Here is a 22,132-nt window from a genome sequence, read left to right as displayed (position 1 = left end):
ATGGATGGATGGATGGATGGATGGATGGATGGATGGATGGATGGATGGATGGATGAATGAATGAATGAATGAATGAGAGAAATTCTCTAGAATTTTCTATGTAGGAGGCCATAGAATTCAGCTTACACATGCTATAGGATCCAGAGTGACTTAGTTGATCATGGAACCTCTGAGAAGTGAATCAGTGTTTGTGTCCAGATTTGGTGATCCAGAGATGGATCATCTAGTTCAAGGAATCTTAACTTTTTTGTGTTACGGACCCCTTAGGAAGTCTGGTGAAGCCCATGGATCCCTTCTCAGAATAAGAATCTGTTGCCTACATTCATAATTGAAGGAAATGCTACCTTTTAGTTAGGAGTTAGTGAAAATAAAGATTTAATTTTTATTCCCATGAAAGTTCATGGACCCCCTCAAATATAGTCAAGAAGTAAAACCCTTAGTCTAGGGATATGTATTATTCAGCTTCTTGCTGGCTGACTTCACCATTGGGCAATAGGAGATATGAGAATTCTACTGTTGTCAGCTTGGCCAGTCCCCATCTATGTCAAGTTCCAAGAGCCGTGTTAGGTGAGACATGACAAGATGGAGATCATCTGGAGGAAGATGACTTAGCAGATTCTAATGGGCTCTTATTGCAACAAGTCAATCTTTTTATTGTTTTCTGAACTCTCTCTTATACTGTCCACAGTGTCTAAAGCTTTCTCTACTTGCCTTTTACATCCTGAAAATAGATGGCCTGAAAAAATTGAGGCCATCCATCGTGAGTTATTTCTTTTCAGTTTTTCATTTCACACCACTTCACAATCATTCCTCACATTCTCCTTCTTTGCTCCATTAAAAAAAAAAACCTGACTCTTTTCCCTATTCTCTTCATCAGAAGCCTGACCCTTCTTACATTATCCCCTAAGCTTCAGTCTTTTCTGATTCACTATCTCCTTTCCTGCCCACTATAGACATTCCCAGATTTTTCCCTTCCTCTAAAAAAAAGCCTTTAATTGATCCTACCACTCCCTCAAGTTATCTTCATATATCTTTTGGCCCTTTCACAGTCAAATTCTTAGGAAAAACCTGTCTGCATTCTCTATCTCTACTTTATCACCTCCTACTCATTTCTCAACCCTTTGCAATCTGGATTCTGACCTCATAACTCAACTGAAATTGCTGTCTCCAAGGTTACCAATTATCTCTTAATTGCCAAATCCTATGGTCTTTTCTCAGCCATCCTTCTTAAACTCTATTTATTCAACATTATAAACCACCTTCTCATCCTAGACATTCTTTCCACCCTGGGGCTTCATGTCACTCTCTCCTGGTTCTTCTCTCTGATTGGCTGCTCCATCTCAGGCTCCCTTTTCAGATCATCTAAGCCCAAACCCCATTGTAGGGGTCCTCTTCTCTTTCTTCATTCTCCATCTTGATCATCTCATCAATTAGCATGGGTTCAACTATGAGCTCCAAGCCATAGGATTCATAGACCTCTATGTCTAGTCCTAGTCTCTCTCTGGATTCCTATTCCACCCCCCTCACAAAACCCTCCCTTCCTCCTAGTGTCTACATTTTTGCTGAAGTAACCCTTCCAGTCACATAAATTTCCAACTTGAGAGTTAGTCTCAACTCTTTCCCATCCTTCAGCCATCATATCCAATCAGTTGCTAAGAATAATTGATTCTATTTCCACAATATATTTTGTGTCTGTCCACTTTTCTCCATTTGTGTAGCCATTACTCTGATTCAGGCCTTCACCTCTTACCTGGACTATTGCAATAGTTTCCTAATAGGTCTTTCTGCCTCAGGTCTCTCCTACTATAAGCCATCTTCCACCAAGCTGTGAAAGTGGGAGATCTACAGCACCAGTCGGTCTGCCTGTGGCACTCTCCAGCTGCTCTACAGCATAAGAGTCAGATTCTTCTATTTGGCTTTCAAAAACCTATCTTGCCCGGCTTCAACCTCTCTGAGCTTACTACACACTATTCCCCATTCATGCTCTAGACAAGACAGCATACTTCCCGGTTCCTGCGTCTACATCTTTGGCAGTCCTTTAAAAAGCATTTCTTAAGTACCTATTATTTGCCAGACAAAGCCCTAAGTTCTAGAGATAAAACGAAAGGTAAAAGACAGTCCTTGTCCTCAGGTAGCTCCCAGTCTAGTGTGAGACAAAATGCAGACTATTACACGGGAACAAGGTGTATATAAAATAATCTGAAGATTGCACTCGACACAATAGGATAGTTAGATGGAACCATGGAAAGAGTTCTGGGCCCGGAGTCAGGAAGACTCATCTTCCTGAGTTCAAATCTTACCTGAGATACTTATTAGCCGTGTGGCCCTGGGCAAGTCATTAAATCTTGTTGGTCTTAGTTTTCTCATCTGTAGAATGAGCTGGAAAAGGAAATTGCCATTCCAGTATCTTTGCCAAGAAAACCCCAAATGGGGTCATAAAGTATCAGGTGCGACTGAAAAATGAATGAACTTGTACACCTGCTTTTCATTGCCAATACCTTTACAGAGCTAGGAATTTTGGCACATGGGGCAAATTTAGCTGAACTTGGGGGAAGGGAAAGGAAGAGCGACATAGAGATACATAAATGACAATGAGGAGCATTGGTAGAATGGGATGAACTTTAAAGGAAAAGAGGTTGTTGACTGATGCTAGCAGATGGAAGGTCTGAAAATGGCTACAGGGAACAATGAAGATGGCAGTTCTTCCTCCTGGTTCTGTGTGTCATAGGATGTGGGAGGAAGAGTCATACTTGAAGAGGGTAACAAAAAGGGTGATGTCTTCAAGAGAAAAATAAGTGGTGGAGGGTAGAAGAGATCAGGAGTTCAAGTCCTACTTCAGACACTTACTAGATGTCTAGCCATTTAACCTTTCTATGCATGAGTCTTTTTATCTGAAAAAATGAAAGGAAGGTGGGTTTGGTGGCTTCTGGGTTCCTTCCAGCTCTAACCCTGATCATATGATTCTAGATTTTAGTGAACACTGGAAGATGATGAAAGGAATATGAGAAAAAAGAACTCTTGAATGAAGGAGAATTCCTTAACAATAGAGGAGAGCTCTGTAGGGCATAATGAAAAGGGAGGGCTAGGGATGGGTTTACTCTGGGATCAGAGAGCAATATTTGACTAAAGGACTGATCCAGGGTATTATTTCTAGCATGATTGGGGAATGGTCTGCAAAGTGGGTGAGGAAAAGTTGGTTGGGTGGCCATGAACAACCATAGGGGTCTGTACAAACATCATAATAAGTGTATCCATTCTTGAATAGCACAAGCAGGCCCTTGTCTAATGTTGGGGACTAGCACTAGAATGAGTTTCACAAGGGGAACAATCCAGGAAGGCTTCTTGGGGGAGGTACCATTCCTGATGCTTTTTTTTGTGATAGGAGTCCTAACTTGGATAGGACACAGCCTTGTTCTCTATCCAAAATAGAGATGGGATATATTAGAACAAAAGGACTGGACCAGGTCCCGTGGTCAAAACCTACCTCTGCTACTTTTTAGCTGTATGACCTTGAGCAAGTGATTTAATCATATCAGATTACTCTTATATGAACCTTCATAAAATGCTTTGCTCACAACAGCCCATGGTACAGATGAGCAAACTGAGGTTTGCACACAGTCAGCAAGTGCTGGAGAAGCTGGGATTTGAACCTAGTTTTTTTTTTCTGCTTCTGAAACCAAAACTTCTCAAGTATGCCTCTTTCAGTATCAATTTATTTTTCCTCTTTAAAATGAGTTTCTTAGATTAGATCATTTTTCAAATTGTTTTCAGTCCTAAAGCCTATGAGTTGAAAATTCTGGAGTTAATGCTTTAGTTTACCACTAACTAGCTGTGTGACCTAAGGCAAGTTGGTTAACATTTCTGATTCTCCTTCTTTATCCTTCAAATGAGAGTTGATCTAAATAATCTCTAGGGTCCCTTCCAGTTCGGACATTCTAATACTCTTCTACAGGGCCCTCCCTTCTCCCCCTCCCACTCTAGCACTGTCCTACAATTCTGGGGTATCCTCAGTTTATGAAACTTGCACCCAGGAAGCCATTAGACAAATCGATGCCAGGCAAAATAGAATTGACTTTTTCTTCTGGACTGTCTTCCTGGGCTCCTTGGTTGTCAAAACCTGTCCAGAAGAGATGATTCAATTTACACCCTGTCTGTCTTCTCTGAGCTATGAGATGACACATCAATTTAGCCACCTGGAAGGAGGTGGGCTGTCTATCCTGCCACATGGTGCCCTGTTCAAATGGGTGACAGACTTGGGAATTGGGATTCAAGGGTCAAGGAATAGAAGTACCAGGTTAAAATGCTGGAGTGAGTGAGCCTCAGGGGTCATTGGCACCAGGAGGCTTATTCCAACATACTGTCCCTGTTAGCTAGTACCCATCAATCAAGCAGCAGGAAGGGACAGCTATTAATGTGTTAATGGAAAGTGGAGGAGGGGATTTTATAAGTAAGAGGATTAGCAAGATAAGGTATTGGCTTTTTTATTATACCTCTAACAGAGCTAGTCTGCAAGCATCTAAATGGTACCTTAGGGGAAGTTTGTTTTCAGTATACACATCCAGAGCCCAACAAATCCTCTCTGGGTAGAGAACAAAGAACACTAGGTTTGGGGTCAGGAGATCTCATCCCTGATCCTTAAGAGCTGTGTGAATTGAACAAGTTACAACTTCTCTGTGCTTCTTTCCTCTTTATTGAGGTAGCTAGGTAGTCTGGTGCATAGAGTGTTAGACCTGGATTGAGGAAGGCACATTTAAATCTGACATCAGATACTTAGAAGCTATATAAACCTCTACCTGCTTCAGTTTCTTCATGTATAAAATGGGTATAATAATAGTACCTACCTACCTCCCAGGGTTGTTGTAAAGATAAAATGAGTTAATACTTGCAAATCACTTTGCAAATCTTTTTTTTTCTTTTTGGAGGGGAGAAGGTAGGGCAATTGGGGTTAAGAGACTTGCCCAAGGTCACATGGCTAGTAAGTGTTAAGTGTCTAAGGACGGATTTGAACTCAGGTCCTCCTGACTCCAGGGCCGGTGCTCACTTTGCAAATCTTAAAGTGTTATTATTACTATTAAAACGGGGGGTATTAGTAATAATTGTGCCACTTAAAATAATATTTTGAGGAAAATTCTTTATAAACTTTAAAGCATTATGTATCATCATCATCATGATCTCTTCTTCCTCCTCCTCCTCCTCCTCCTTTTTCTTCCTCCCCAGTTCCTTTCAGTTAACCCTCTTATTTAGTGTCCTCAAGAGTTCCATACCTTTCCTGCCTAAAACAATAGTTCTCTGGTAAATTTATTTCCATTGAAGTTTTGGGAAATGTGGACTCTGTCTGCTCCTAGGAGAGGGTATGCATACATTGGGCTTTCCTTTAGAACAAGAAAGCATTTCTGATATTCTTGAAATCATAGGCTCCTAGGATTTTAAGTTCATATTTTAATTAAAAAAAAAACAATTGAGTTGGAATCCAAGGACCTGAGCTCAAATTCCAGGTCTGTTATTTATTACTTGGATGTCGGGTCTCAGTTTCCTCATCTGTATGATGAAAGAGTTGGACTAGATCCCTTCTGATTTTGAATGCTATATGTGGGGCACAGCCAAGATGGCAGAGTAAAAACAGGACCATCGCATGGCTCTGGCTCCCACCACCTCTAATCCATGTAAAAAATTATTCTAAACAAATTTTAGAGCTACAGAACCCACAAAGTGACAGAGAGAAACAAACCTCCCATAGAAGGCAGCCTGGCAGGGCAACAGGAAGGGTCTATCACACTGGGCTGGGAGCGGAGTGAGCCTAGGGAGGCCCTGACCAGCGGATGCTGGAGCAGACTTCAGGAGAGTGAATCACTAGCAGCTGTGGAGGTTTCCAGACTTCTCAACCAAAAATGCCAAAAAGAAAATAAAAGGTCAGTCAGGAACTCTGTTGGACCTGGGTGGAGAAGAGCGCAGTCCAGCCCCTGCCCTTGGGTCAAGAAGTGGCACACAGTGCAATGGCTGCAACTGCTGCCATGTGGCTGGCTCCAGAGCTCCTGGCCTGTAGATTCATCATCAAGTGACCATTCAGAGGGTAATCACTCTTGCTTTAGCCTGCTTGGATCTGGATAGCGGTCTTGGGTGATGGTCCTAGGGTGTGTAACCAGTGTGCCACAGCTTTTGGGGGCTGTAGAGAGGGCTCCCAACTAATAGGTTCAGCAGCTGCAAAAACCCCAGCAACTTGGGACATAGCTCTCTGCAATCTGGAAGCAGAGTTCTACTATGGCAAAGAGCTCAAAAGTCAAGTAATTGGCTGGCAATATGAGCAAGCAGAGGAAACACAAACAGACCATAGAAGCCTTTTTTGGGGACAAAAAGGATCAAAGCATGGAACAGGAGGAAAACAACAAAGTCAGAACTGCATCAAAAGCTTCTAAGAAAAATATGAACTGGTTACAGGCCATGGAGTGGCTCAAGAAGGATTCTGAAAATCAAGTAAGAGAAGTAGAGGAAAAATTGGGAAGAGAAATGAGAATGATTCAACAAAATCATGAAAAGCAAGTCAACAGCCTACTAAAGGAGACCCCAAAAAATACTGAAGAAAATAATACCTTAAAAAATAGACTAACCCAAATGACAAAAGAGGCCCAAAAAGCCAACGAGGAGAAGAATGCTTTGAAAAAACAAATTTTTAATTTTTAAATTTTTTTTGTCTTTATTAATTTGCTTATGTTTAGTTTACAAGATTCAGTTCCACAATCCTTTGAGTTTCAAATTTTCTCCCCCTTCCTCTTCTCTCCCCCTCCCCCATGGTATCATGCAATCAAGTAAAGGATCTGCAAATACTTCCACATTAGACATTACTAAGGTTATAAAGAAGCATTGTAACAGATTGAATGAACAATGGGAAAGAGGAAATAAAACCAAACAAAAAAAGAAAGAGAGCAGACAATTTGCTTCAATCTGCATTCAAACTCCATTTTTTTCTCTGAATGTAGACATCTCTATCCCTCATAAGTCTTTTGGAGCTGTCTTATAACTCTGCATTGCTGAGAAGAGTCCAGTCTATCAAAGTTCGTCATCACACATATGTTGTGTCTGTAATTGTGTATAGATTCCTCCTGGTTCTTCTCTTAAAAAGCCAAATTTTCCAGAAGGAAAAGGAATTTCAAAGACATACTGAAGAGAAAAATTCCTTCAAAATTAGATTGGAGCAAATGGAAGCTAATGACTTTATGAGAAATCAAGATACTATTAAAAAGATCCAAACAAATTTAAAAAAAAAATAGAAGGCAATGTGAAAAATCTTGGAAAAACCACTAACTTGGAAAATAGATCCAGGAGAGACTATTTAAAAATGACTACCTTAAAGCAATGATCAAAAAAAAAGAGCCTCGAAATCATCCTTCAAGAAATTCTCAAGAAAAGTTGACCTGATATTCCAGAACCAGAGGTCAAAATAGAAATCGAAAGAATTCACCAATAGCCTCTTGAAAAAGATCCCCAAAAAGAAAACTCCTAGGAATATTATAGCCAAATTCCAGAGTTCCCAAGTCAAGGAGAAAATACTGCAAGCAGTCAGGAAGAAACAATTTGAGTATTGTGGAAACACAATCAGGATAACACAATACCTATCAGCTTCTACATTAAGGGATAAAAGGCCTTGGAATATGATATTCCCAAGGTCAAAGGAGCTAGGATTAAAACCAAGAATCACCTACTCAGCAAAACTGAGTATAATGCTTCAGGGGAAAATACTGTCATTCAACAAAGTAGAGGATTTTCAAGCATTCTTGATGAAAAAACCAGAGCTGAACAGAAAATTTGACTTTCAAATACAAGAAACAAGAGAAGCATGAGAAGGTAAACAGGAAAAATAAATCATAAGGAACTTATTAAGCTTCAACTATCTACATTCCTACATGGAAAAATGATTAATTATAACTCATAAGACTTTTGTGGTATGAGGATAGTTGAAGGGAATATATATGTACATATATGTATATATATGTATACATACATATACATGTATGTATAGGAGGGTGTATGTGTATATAAATATATGTGAGTGTGTGCATATGTATGTACATGTATAAATTGACAGTGGGCACAGGATGAGTTGAATATGAAGGGATGATATCTAAAAAAATAAAATTAAGAGGTGAGAGAGGAATATATTGGGAGAAGGAGAAAAGGGAGAGATAGATTAGGGTATATATCTCATCTAAAAGAGGCAAAAGAAAACTTGTTACAATGGAGGGAAATAGCAGGAAGGTAAAAGGGAATGGGTCAACCTTACTCTCTTTGAATTTGGCTTAAAGAGGGAATAACATACACACTCAATTGTATGTATTTTATCCTACAGGAAAATAAGAGGGGAAGGGGATAAGAGCAGGGATGATAGATGGGTGGGCAGATTGAGGCAGAGGGTAGTTAGAAGCAAACACTTCTGAAAGGGGACAGGGTCAAAGGAGAAAATAGAATAAGTGGGGGGTGGGATAGGATTGAGGGAATTATAATTAGTCTTTCACAATATAATTACTATGGAAATGTTTTGCATAACTGCATATGTACAACCTATATTGAATTGCTTATCTTCCCAGTGGGTGTGGGTGAGGAGGGAAGAAGGGAAAAGATCCTGAACTCAAAGTTTTAAAAACAAATGTTTAAAAAAAGTTGCTTTTTACATGCAACTGGGAAATAAGATATATAGGCACTGGGGTATAGAAATCCATCTTGCCCTACTAGAAAGTTGTGTGTGTGTGGGGGGGGGGGATGAGGGAGGATATAAGAGATTGGGGGAAGGGGTATTCAGTAGGCTTGCTATTTTGGGGCATGGGGTAGGGGAAAGACGACGAGAAAAATTTGTAACTCAAAATCTTGTGGAAATAAATGTTGAAAACTGAAAATAAATTAATAAATTGGAAAAAAAAAGAATGAGTATATATGATCCAGGTTCTAGTCCTAGCTCTGCCATTAGCTAACTGTGTGGCTTAGAGCAGGTGCCTTCTGTGTTCTGGGGCTTGGTTTCTTCCTTTGTGAAATCAAGGGGTTGGTTGAAAATGTCTAAGACTTTTTATTGCTGTAACATTTGGAGTTTAAAAATATGTCAGTAGGAATTTCAAATTCATCAACCCCACAATGACATTCATCATCTTTTCTCATAAACTTGTCCCTTCCCTAGACTTCCTTATTTGTATTGAATGAGAGTTGATCTAAATAATCTCTAGGGTCCCTTCCAGTTCGGACATTCTAATACTCTTCTACAGCGCCCTCCCTTCTCCCCCTCCCACTCTAGCACTGTCCTACAATTCTGGGGTATCCTCAGTTTATGAAACTTGCACCCAGGAAGCCATTAGACAAATCGATGCCAGGCAAAATTGTCTAATGGTCTAACCTTGTAGTCTTCCTTGACTCTGCCCTCTTTCTTAGTTCCCCTATGCAACCAGCTAGCCAGCTTTGTTGCTTTGGTCTCCCCACCATTTCTCTCTCCCCACAGTTTCCTGCACTCTAGTTCCCTAGCTCAGGCTTTCATCTCTTGCCCTTCACTGACCTCCTTGCTTTTGGTATGTCCCTTTCAATGCATTCTCTACACAGTCACCACACATTTGTTGTTGTTCAGTCATATCTGACTCTTCATGACCCCATTTGGATTTCTTGGCAAAGTTCCTAGAGTGGTTCTCCTTTTCCTTCTCTAATTCATTTTATGAATGAGGAAACAGACAAACAGGTTTAAGTCTCACATAGCTAGTATATGTTTGATACCAGATTTGAGCTTGGGAAGATGAGTCTTCCTGGTTCCAAGCTGGGTTCTCGTGCACTATGGTGCCACCTTACTAACTCAACATAGCTCTGCTCTTATGGCACAGGTCTGACACCTTTATGGCTTTCAATGATTTCTTGTAGCATCTGGGATAAAACACATTTAAGGCCCTTCACCATCTGGCTCCAACCTACCTTTATATCACATGATCCTTCTTCAGTTACTTCATATATTTGATTAAATTCTAGCCAAACTGACCCACTGTCCAGTTCCCTGTATTCAGCCTTCCATCTTCAGCCTCCAGGTAGTTGTACAAGGCAAGCTCCATGCCCATAATACACTGTCTTCTTATTTTGCTGTCTTGCAGAATCATCGTCTTCCTTCAAGGCTGAGCTGAAATGTCTCCTTCTGCATGAAATATTCCATGATAGCACCCTACTTCCAGTTGCCAGCACTTTCTCCCTCCTCAATTTACTTGACACTTAACTGTATAATTGCTATATCAACCCACCACCCTTCTCCTAGAATATGAACTCATTTAGGATAAACATCTTTGTATCTCTTACTATGTGCCCAGTATACAGTAGCTACTTAATATGTGTTTGCTAAGTTGTGTTGGACATATTCCCTTGGAGAATTATTGACTGCCAAAGGGAGAGAGATATAACAGATCTATAGCTCGAATCAGACTCTCCTTCTCTAGCCTACGTCTTAGGTAAAGTCAGCCTCCTTCAAGTCAAAAAGTCAGCAAGCATAAACTAAATGCCTACCATGTGTCAGGAACTGTTCTAAGTGTTCCATGTACAAAGACAAGCAGAAGATAGTCCCTGTCTACAATAAGCTTACATTCTAATGGGGGAAAACAACACATTCAGGAGAACGAGAAAGGGGTAAGGCATGAAGGTCTCCAGTGCTGGAGCATGAGTGAGCAGTGCAGCCTGGAAAAGGTTGATCTGGGCCTCATGTTGAAAATGGAGGCTCTAGGAGGAACCAGCTAATTAGAGCAAGAGGTCACAGTGTTTGAGGGGACTTTTAATGTAAGAAGTAGGGCAGGGTAGAGTGAGTTTCCAGGTGAAGAGGTTTCTGTGGCATGGTTGAGAAAGTTATGGGTATATGAGCCAACAATGCAACCTGGAGAGGAATGAAGGCCATGGTAGATCAGAAACTGGTGGGACAATTCTTCTCAGGGTGCAGAACCATGAGATTACCTTAACTTTGAGTGGAGAGACCAAGACATAACAGCAAGGAAGACATAGGAGGGAAAAGCATGGGTTCTGTCCTGAGGCATATCACAGTCTGGGGGAAGATAGAGAAGGAACAATTCCAGGTCTTGTCCTTGGTTGGAGGGAGATAAGACTTATGGATCCAGTACGGAACTTACTCTACTCTCTCTCCCTCTCATTCAACCTGCACCCACAGTGATAGGTTAGGGGTTTTGAGACAGGGTGCACATTATTATAATTAACTCTCTTTAAAAATGACTCAACTAGGAGATGATGTTAGGAGATTGTGTTCATGCATTGTAAGTGCATGCAGCAACAGAGGTTGAGATGGGAGAGCCTGGTTTGGAAGAGGCTAGTCTGGAAAGATTTCCTAGAGGATGTAAGATTTGAGCTGGGGTTTGAAGGATAAGTAGGACGAGGACAGGTAGAGAGGAATTGTTGAGTACCACTCCACCTTCCCTTCCCTTAATTGATCTGTAAGAAGACATTTTAGCATAACTTTTGCCCCTCCCTTCCCTTCTGTTGATCCGTAAACAGGCATTTTAACATAACTTTTACCCCTCCCTTTCCTCTCCTAATTGACCCATGAGTGGGGGGTTCAGTCTAGGAAAAAAAATGCAGGAAAATTCAAATATACATTGAGCAATCACTGATTGTAGTTTCAGCTTACACAACCTGACTATTGTAATCTCTTTAAAAACCTGCATATTGTTCATGCCAAGTTACTGTCTGATTAGGGTATGTGACCCTGGCAGTCCCACGGCAATAAAATCAACTTCCCATTTTAATCTCAGGGATCTTCTGTCTCGCCCCTTTTATGCACAACAGAATAAGGTAGGTGTTCTGACTATTTAGTGGAGAAAGGGAAAAGGAACAATAAATGTATGGTGTACAGTGTTATATCATGATGGACCGTGCACATTAACAATTTGGAGACACCAATAGTAAAAAGAACAAATATCATTTACATAGTGCTTTAGTGTTAAAAACCACTTGGCATTCATTGTCTGCAAGGTACATCTTAAAAATATACTTATTCTCGTTGTACAGATGAAGAAGAAAGAGAGAGAAGGGATGTGTCCCAGTTCACATAGGCAGGAACGTGCTATATCCAGGATTCAAACCCAGGGCTTCTGACTCCAAGAGGAGTGTTACTGGTAGAAAGCAAACCTAAAAGTTCCTAGATGTCCGCTTCAGAGGGAACATGTTTTTGTTTTTGTTTTTTTGAGTTGGATGCATATGAAGTTCTTTTGCAGCTGCTGAACTCCTGAGATTCAGCCAGACACAGGATCATGGGCCTCTTCCTATACTTAGGGCTGAGGAGGAAGTGTGGGAAGCTTTTCCTGAGTGTTCTAGCCTGCATTTAGCTATTAGTGGCCTTGAATTTGGGGGGCAAAACTGGGGGTGAAGTGTCATTCTGGATCCCAAGAGACAATGAAAATGAAAAGAATGGGAAGAGAGAGTCAGTGGACCAGGCCTTGGAAGAGCAAAGCTCCATGGAAATTGTAAAAAATAATGAAAAACATATCCAGCTTCCTTTACCCTGGAGGTCAGAGCCATACAGTATGAGAAGGAATCTGAGCCAAGTTTGAGGCCTGCCCTCCTTCTGCCTGAGTGACTTTGTTGCTGGTCTTGTGGATGATTCTGCATAATTTTTTTTTACAAGAAAAGAGGGGGAGAGAGAGAGAGAGAGAGAGAGAGAGAGAGAGAGAGAGACAACAGGAAGAGGTAGCAAAGAGAGAAAAATTCAGGCTGTGTCATTATCATGGGAATAATCTTGGACCCTTCTTTTCCCCTTGCCTTTCATATCTAATCAGTTTTCCTGACTACTCTCTCTCTGTAATATCTCTAGCATACGCCCTCCTTTCTATTCTGTTGGCCACCACCTCACTTCAGGTCTTATTAATCACTTGACTAGACTATTTTAATAACCCCCTCACTAGTCTTCCTGACTCTGGTCTCTCTAATCTATCTATCCAATGCTGCCAAATTAATCTTCAGGATCATCTCAATTATCGATTTAAAAACTTTCAGGGGCTCCCTATTATCTCCTAAAGAAAGTATCAGTTTATGATCCTGACATTCAAGGCCTTCCAGAATTTAATTCCTACCTACATTTATGCTCTCCCTCTTGCACTGTATATTTTACCAGAACTCCCATACACTCAGTTCCCCATTCTCATTCTTCCCTCTCCTTCTTCATGCCTTTACTCGTGTAACTCTCAGTTTAGAAGCTTTCACAAAATATGAAAGGTATAATTTGAGGGCCTTATCAGATCTCTGATTAATTGCCCCCAACCCAGACACTTTGGGAACTCTATATCTGTCACCCCTAATGGTGCTGTCCCCACCCCCTTGTAAGATCATAGCTCATAAGGCCAGAAGATTGAGCAGCTTTATCTACAGGTCAATGAAAACAAACCTACATTAGGTATAATAGTACTTGACAATGAATGATCTTCCTCAGTGAAACCTTCTATTGACCTCTCTCTAATCACTTGTTAATATTCTCTCCCTCTTCATGCTTTTGGAGTTCATATACTTAGCTATGAATATACTGCACCATCCCAGTAGAAGATAATTTCATTTTTGTCTTTGCAGATCTAGCATCTAGCATAGCACTTCAAACATAGCTGATGCTGAAAATGATAATAATAATTATTATTACTTATATAGTGCTTGAAGCTTTGCAGGGTACTTTATAAGTATCTCATTTGATCCCTGCAACAACCCTGGGAAGTAGATGTTGTTATTATCTTCATTTTCAAGATGAGAAAACAAAAGACAGACACAGATTAAGTGACTTGCCCAGGATCACAGAGCTTACTAGTTTCTGAGGCTTTATTTGAACTCATTGTCCTTCAAATCCAGTGCTTTAATTACTGGGCCATCTAGCTGTCTCATAGCAAGTGCTCAATAAAATTTTATTGGTCAAGGGAATTAATAAAAAGAAATGCTAGGGAAGGTGGACTAGCTATACCAGATTTCAATCTGTATTATAAAGCAGCAGTCATCAAAACTACTTGGTACTGGCTGAGGAATAGAGGAGTGGATCAATGGAACAGATTGGCCACATGAGATTCAGCAGTCAATGACTATAGTATACTTTATATGACTATAGTATAGTTTGATAAACCCAAAGACCCCAGTTTTGGGGATAAGAACTCACTATTTGACAAAAATTGCTGGGAAAACTGGAATATATTATGGCAGAAACTGGGCATAGACCATTATCTAACACCATATACCAAAATCAAGTCTCAAATGGGTGCATGATCTAGGTATAAAGATTAATATTGTAAGCAATCTGGGAAAGCAAGGGATAGTTTACCCGTCAGATTTGTGGAGAGGGGAAGACTTTATTGACCAAACAAGAATTAGAGGGCATTATAAAATGCAAAGTGGATAATTTGGTTTACATTAAATTGAAAAGCTTCTCTACAAACAAAGCCAATGTAACCAGGATTAGGAGGGAAGTGGAATATTGGGAAAGAATTTTTACAACCTATGTCATTGATAAAGGACTCATTTCTAAAATATACAGAGAATTGAGTCAAATCTACAAGAATACAAGTCATTCCCCAATTGATAAATGGTCAAAGGATAAGGACAGGCAGTTTACAGAGGAAGAAATTAAAGATATTTATAAGCATATGCAAAAATGCTCTAAATCACTAATGATTGGAGAAATGCAAATCAAAACAACTCTGAGGTACCACATCTCACCAGTCTGATTGACTAAGATGACAAAACAGGAAAATGACAAATGCTGTAGAGGATGTGGAGAAATTGAAACACTAATGCATTGCTGGTAGAGTTGTGAGTTGATCCAACCATTTTGGAGAGCAATCTAGAATTATCCCCAAAGGGCTATAAACAATTTCATACCCTTTGACCCAGCAATACCACTTCTAGGGTTGTATCACAAAGAGATCATAGAAGTGGGGAAAAGACCCATATATACAAAAATATTTATAGCAGCTCTTTTTGTGGTAGCAAAGAATTGGAAATTAAGGGGGTGCCCATCAATTGGGGAATGGTTCAACAAGTTATGGCATTTCCATGTTATGGAATACTATTGTGCAATAAGAAACGAGGAGCAGATGGGCTTCATATTTACCTGGAGAGGCTTGTACGAATGATGATGAGTGAGAAGAGTAGAGCCAAGAGAAATTTGTACACAATTAAGGACACACCACATGTGTGATGACCAACTTTGATAGACTGGACTCTTCTCAGTAATGCAAGGTTATAAGTCAATCCCAAAAGTCTCATGAGGAAGAGAGATGTCTACATCCAGAGAAAGAACTAGAAAGAACTGAGTTTGAATCCAGATTAAAGGAAACTACCAGATCGTTTTCTTTTTGGTTTTGTTTCCTCTTTTCCATTTTTGCTCCATCTGATACAATTCATCTTTATAACCTGACATGTCTAATGTGAAAGTATTTGCAGATCCTATACTGGATTGCATGCTGTCATGGAGAGGAGGGGAGGGAGGGAGAGAAAATTTGAAACTCAAGGAATTGTGGAATTGAATCTTGTAAACTAAAAGTAAAGAAACAAATTAATAAAGACCAAAAAAAAATAAATTTTTTTGAAATAATTTGAATTTTGTGGGGGATTGGATCTGGATCAAGCATATTGTACCCATCCCTATCTCCCATCTCCTCCTATTAGACTGTAAGTATTTTTCAAAGAAGGATTTGGGTCATCCCTATCTTAGCCTCCCTGGTAGCCACCCAGGGCCTTGTACATAGTAGATGTTTAATTAATGTTTTTCCAGTTATGGTGACTGGAATGGAATGGAATTTGTTGAATTCACTTCCAGATGACATGGGGAGTCCTTCCAGGGCTTTTTTTCCAGTAGTCACAAGGGCTGTTACTTGTATAATAGAAGAGGGGCCAAATGGTCTAAGTTTGTCATCCTCTAAACCAAAATGACATTTCAAACAAAATTCACAGTGAAGATGATCAGATTGGATAGACCTTTGGTGACTTAAATTACACTGAGACCTTGGAAAATGAATTTTTCATGCTAACTTTAGATTCTAAGTAGCTGGAAGCTGCCTTTCAAGTTGATTTAAAATTGAAGTCTCTCGTCAGGAAGTGCTTACACCAAATCTTGGTTACCCCCTCCCCCTTTCATTTGGCTTGGTGTGTTACTGGCAACTTCTTTTATTTTTCCCTTCAACCTCTAGAATGCACTGCTTATGAAAAATTATGCTAACTTATCTGCTCTAAAGTTGGTAAAAGCAGAGTAGAGTGAAAAGGGAAGAAGGACCAAGACCAGGAGGTCTGGGGTCTTGTCCTTGCTCTGGCATTGACCCATTGCCTAACCCAACTATGCTGAATCAAAGATCTAGTGATGGAAGGTTCTCTGGAGATTAAATAGCCCAAAGTCCTAATTCTAAAGATTAGGAAACAGAGGCATAGAAAGGCTAAGTACCTTGTCCAAGATCATGTAGGTAATAAGCATAGTGAGCATCGGAAGCAGGATCTGCATACAGTTCCTTTGCCTCTAAAGTCAGTGTTCTTTCCCCTCAGCCATGCTGGTTATGTGATCTTGGGTGGGTCACTTACCTTTTTTGGACCTCAGTTTTTTCCTCTATAAAATGGAAATTTGTACTAGATCATCTCTAAAGTTCATTCCAGCACTAACATTAGCTATATGATGTTCTCACTGGGCTCTAACATTTATACTCTCTGTCCTGAGGCCATTTTAATCTCAGTGTTTCTGTAATGTATTTTGTAGAGATTCATGAATTGCTAGAATTCCTGATTCACACAAATAGTATTTTTAGAATCTGAGCTGCCTGTAATACCTTTATAAACCCAATCTATTTTTATCTAAACAAAACCATGCAAAGCCCATTTTATCAATTAATAATCAATCATTCGGGGGTGGTTAGGTGGTGCAGAGAGTAGAGTGCCGGCCCTGGAGTCAGGAGGACCTGAGTTCAGGTCCGGCCTCAAACACTTAACACACAAACACACACACACACACACACACACACACACACACACACACACACCTAGCCATGTATCCTTGGGCAAGTTACTTAACCCCAATTGACCTCCAAAAAGCAAAAAAAAAAAAATAATCCATCATCCAAGTTTTCACTGAGCCCCTGCCCATCTCTGATCTCAATAATGATGTGGAGGAAGTAAGACAGTGGCAGTGTTCTAGACATCCAAAAGTCTTTATTATAGTCTTAGCTATGCCAATTAATTGGTGGATGAGTTATTTCAGCTCTTTAGGCCACAGTCTCCTTTCCCTAAAAGAAGGTGATTTCTGAGATCTCTAGTGGGTCTGGAAGTTTGTGGTTCCTCAAGGCTTGATCAGCCCTTTTAAAGAAAGCCAGGATATGAAGTGTGACGTAGGAGCAAGAGAGTTTTCCTATTCTGACCTCTAGAAACATGTTGTCTTAGACTAATGCAGAGCAACAGACCAAGGGTTCAACTTTCAGAGCTCCCTAGAATAGGAGAGTAGTTAAATGTTTGCATTTTGAAAGGTTCTTTGGATGAACTTTTCAACATGCAAAGAATAACCAAAAAAAAGAAATTGTATATGAAACAATGACCATCATCACCATCATCATAGGAGCTAACATTTATATAGCATCTTGTAAAGTATTTTACAAATATTATCTCATTTGATCCCCACAAAAACCCTGAAAGGGAGGTGCTATTATTAACCCCATTTTACAAATGAGGAAACCGAGGCAGGTAAAAGTTAACTGACTTTCCCAGGGACACACATCCAGTAAGTGTTGGATTCAGGAAGATCTCATTTCAAATACTGAAGATCTGAGTTTGAATCCTGCCTCCAAGTTCAGCTCTTTATTCACCTTACCTCCTAGATTCATGACCTTCTGTTATGAACCAATCTATTCTTTTGTACAGTAGAGGAAACTGAGGCCAAAATAGAAGAGACTTTCCCCAAAACCACTCACCGAACAAATTTCATACCTGAGGGACTACAGCATAGATCTTCTGTCTTGAAATCCAGTAAGATTGAATTTGAAAGCAAGGTTTTCCTAAAGCAAAACAAAATGTGGGAGAGTTATCCTTTGGATGAAATTCTAATAATAATAATACTTCTATATTTCAAAGGAAATCTCAAAATATCTGTGATTTCATCAATGTGGTATTTCCTCTACTGATGCGGGTCATATATATTCCCATGAGTCATTGTGACCAAAGAAATCAAAAGATGACATTTCCTTATATTTGATCACATATGACACTTTTTGTGGGGATTACTATGAGATTCTATCTGTGTAGGCAACTCCTGGAATTCCTGGTGTGATTTTTCTTTGAAAATTACTCAGTAAAATACTGGCCAATTCACATAGCAAGCATCTATCAGAGACAGAATTTGAATCCAGGCCTTCCTGACTATGCCAAGCTGCTTTTCTCATGGCACTTTATAGCTTGCAAAGTATGCTACCTCAATTATTTCATTTGATTCTTATGACAGTCCTTGAATGAAGTCCTTATTGTAGGTAGGGAAACTGAGGCTGGAAAGGGGAAGTGACTTTAGTAAAGGAATAGAGCTAGTGAGGACAAGGCCTTAACAAAGGCCTACTATCACCAAATCTAGCTTCTTTCTTTCCCCTCTTATCCCTCCACCTCATGAGAATCAACTATGTATAAAATCCTAAATAGTGATGACTACAGGCCTTTTTGTATATCTCCTAGATGCTTTGTTCTATTATTAAATCAGGCTGGCTCCCTTGAGCCAGAAAATACTCCAACCCCCAAACCTTAAGCCCTTGAGTGCCCAGCATCTGACAATCACATTTCTAAAGAGACTTTACCACTTTGTGACAGGTTATTAAATTGACAAACCAGATAGCCCCTTCTGATTTATTTATCTCTGACTCAGGTACTACTCTTAAGATGTGCTATAGAATAAGCTCAAGACCATATATCCCATGCCTTCATGAACTCAGATAGTAGTTGTCATAAATATATGATGCCCAGCCTAATGAACAATCCAAACGTCTGAGGGATATGAAAGGTCATATGAATATGATTCTGGAGCTGAGGAAAGATAGGGTGAGGCTAGAGACGCAGATCTGGGAGGTGCTTACATAGAGGTTATGAATATAACCTTGGAAGTTACATCAGTTCACCAAGGGAGAAAGTACAGGGAGAGAAGATGGTTAAGGACAGAGTCATAGGTTAGGGCATGAGGAAAAAGTAGCCATCGAGGGAGTGTGGGTAGATAAGAGGAGGACCAGTAGAGAGACCAGTGTCACAGAACCTAGGGAAAGATAGAATGTTCAGGAGTGGGTCCACAGTATAAAAACTTCAGAGAGATCAAGGAGGATGGGAACTAAGAAAGTGCCAGTGTTTGGTTTTTAGGAGGTAACTGATGACCTTGGAATCCCATTTGGAAGAAAAATCATTAGCCAGAACCCTGTGGTCTCAGGTCGTAATCACACTAGGGATAAATGGGAGTGGATAACCACGTGGGAGTACTGCCTCATCTGTGGCAGCATGGGTCCCAGTGGAACCCTTCCCTAACATAGCTCCTTATATTTTTATAGGTCCTGTAGATTTTTCAGGGGCCCTGTAGATATTTCTGGGGTCATATGAATATAAAATACAATTGAATGTGGGTTTTTACTGGAGTAGGGAGTTGTGATTCAGTAGAAAGATCAAGGGATCTGGAGTTAGAGGACCCAGGTCCTAATCCTAGTTCTGTCAATTACTACATGTCACTTTGGGCAAGTCATTTACCTGTTCTGGGATTCACAGAGCACAGTTCTGGACCTATAACAGGCATTTAATAAGAATTTCTTTATTGAATGCATTAAACCACACTACATTATTAGGTGTCAGTTTCCCAGTGGCCCCAGGTTACTTGGGGGAAATAAAACCACTCTGGACATGATAAACCCACTGAATATGATGGAATATACATAGTTCTCATTTGTTTACATAAAGGAAAATTAATTCTAGAGAGGAAAGGGAGACCTATATAGGAGAAGTAAGCAGGTGGTTGCAGGAGCTAAGGGAAGGTAAATGGGAATATCATGTCATTCCTAAATCTATGGTTGACATTCAAGGGCCTGTCCTGGCCCTACATCTAACTCATCAGACACACTGCCCTAGAGAACAGGGCAGAACAAATGGGGCTGTAAATGGGCTTTTCATCCATGCAAGTAAGCGGCCAGCTGTGGGACTCCTTTGGTGAGGGAATAATTGTTCTCAAAACTACCCAGTTTTCTTCTAGTCTCACTGTCATTATTGTTCTAATTTCAAAGACCTTGGGTGCCTGGGAAGGTTCAACATTTGAAGGACACTAATCATAGGCTGTTACAGGATAACTTACTCACATAATGACAGTACTTGAGATTGATAGAGATCCCTGTTTATGAAAAGCCTTTGGAGGAAGAAGGTTTTGGAGTGAGAAAAGCATCAAAGATTCTTTCTGTGACCTTGAAGACCCAGGACAGAAAACTCACCGGACTCTTCCCTTTCTCTGCCCCCTTCTCTTCCCACATCCAATCAGTTGCCTCTTTCTGTCTTCTCAATATCCCTTGCACATGACTTCCAAACTACTCCCATTGCCAAGCAGCTACATGGCTAATGGTTGTAGTGATAAAGTTAGTCTGACAGCCTTGAGTTCAAATCCTGCCTCAGACATCTGTTAGCTGCATGATCCTGGGTAAATTGCTTAGCCTTTCCCAGACTCAGTTTCCTCATATATGGAATGGGGCTAACTAGTATTTTCTCATATGTAAAATGGAGATAATAATGGTACTTAACCTCATCGGGTTGTTGTGAGAGTAAATGAGATAGCATGTGCAAAGGGCATTGCAAACCCTAAAATGCTAGCTATTATTGTTATCACCACTCTAGTCCAGGCTTAGGATCAGAACTCAGCTTTCTTGTCCATTTTAGCATGGAACAGCATGACTTCCTTACAGGTCTGTGGACCACTGTGACGTATCTGGTCTCTGTTGTTGTTAAGTCATTTTTCTAGTCATGTCCAATTCTCTGTGACCCCATTTGGGATTTTCTTGGCAAAGATACTTGGAGTTGCTTGCCATTTCCTTCTCCAGCTCATTTTACAGATGAGGAAACTGAGATCAGTAGGATCAAGTTACTTGCCTAGGTTCACAAAGCTAGTAAGTGTCTGTGGTCTTATTTGAATTCAGAAAGATGAGTCTTTCTGGTTCTAAGCCCAGTGCTCTATACACTGTACCATCTGGCTGCTCCATCAGGATTCTACCAGGACAATCTGTGTAAAGATGGCAGTGGGCTCAGATGAGAAAGACAGTCAGCCCTCAGCTCTAATATGTCACTAGAGCTTTCTTAATCTCCTCCAGCCTTTACAAAACACGTTCTCTACTACCAGTCTATTAACCCAAATCTAACAAGGAGAAAAATCTTCAGAAATCAACATTTATTAAGACCCTGCTGGGTGCACATGCCCTGGGAGAGAAACAAAGTTTCCTTATACCACCATTCAGTCTGGCAGGGTAAGTCACTGATAGAGGTAAAGCACAGTGTTTCATGATAAGTTCTGTGAATTAGAAATAAAGTTCTTTGTGAGGTCTAAGCGAGAAACTTATTGCCAATTTGAGAGATTGAGGAGAATCAGGCAAGACTTTTGGAAGGAAGCAGCATGAAGTTAGGCTTTATAAAGATGGCTATGAATTGAACAGGTAAACAAAAGGGCCTATGGGGTGGGGAGGGAACAGATAATTGTTCAGTCTGACAGCTACAGCTTGAGGGGGTAGAGTGATAGCAAGAATAATGAGAAATTTCAGAGAAGCACTCACCAGGGGACATGTTCCCTGCAATGATGCAGACCACAACCAATCCATGCCTGCACAGCCTTCCTAGATGTTTGACACAGAGCATCTGCCCTAAGTGCTGGGGGCCTTCTTTGATTTATCTTGACAGGGTGAGAGTATTAGTGGAGCATGGGGGCAGGGGGATGATGACTGACTTACTAACAAGCAGATATGCATCAAAGGGGAACATGGTACCCATGGATCTAAGAGTAAGACTCCCAGCTGGAAGGAAGCTGGAAGCCTCAGTAGAGGCTGAATGATTACTTTAGTTGAATGGAGTGAGGAGTTATAAAAGGGATTTATTTATTAGTATAAACAGAGGTACATGAGCTTTAAGGACAATTCCAATGTAGATA

The sequence above is a fragment of the Petaurus breviceps genome, unplaced genomic scaffold, assembly GCF_028583685.1.
Source record: "Petaurus breviceps papuanus isolate PSGF00001 unplaced genomic scaffold, PetGlider_PUasm1.0 138, whole genome shotgun sequence".
Classification (NCBI taxonomy): domain Eukaryota; kingdom Metazoa; phylum Chordata; class Mammalia; order Diprotodontia; family Petauridae; genus Petaurus; species Petaurus breviceps.
The sequence above is the reverse complement of the archived record's forward strand: the minus strand, read 5'-3'. Positions refer to the sequence as shown.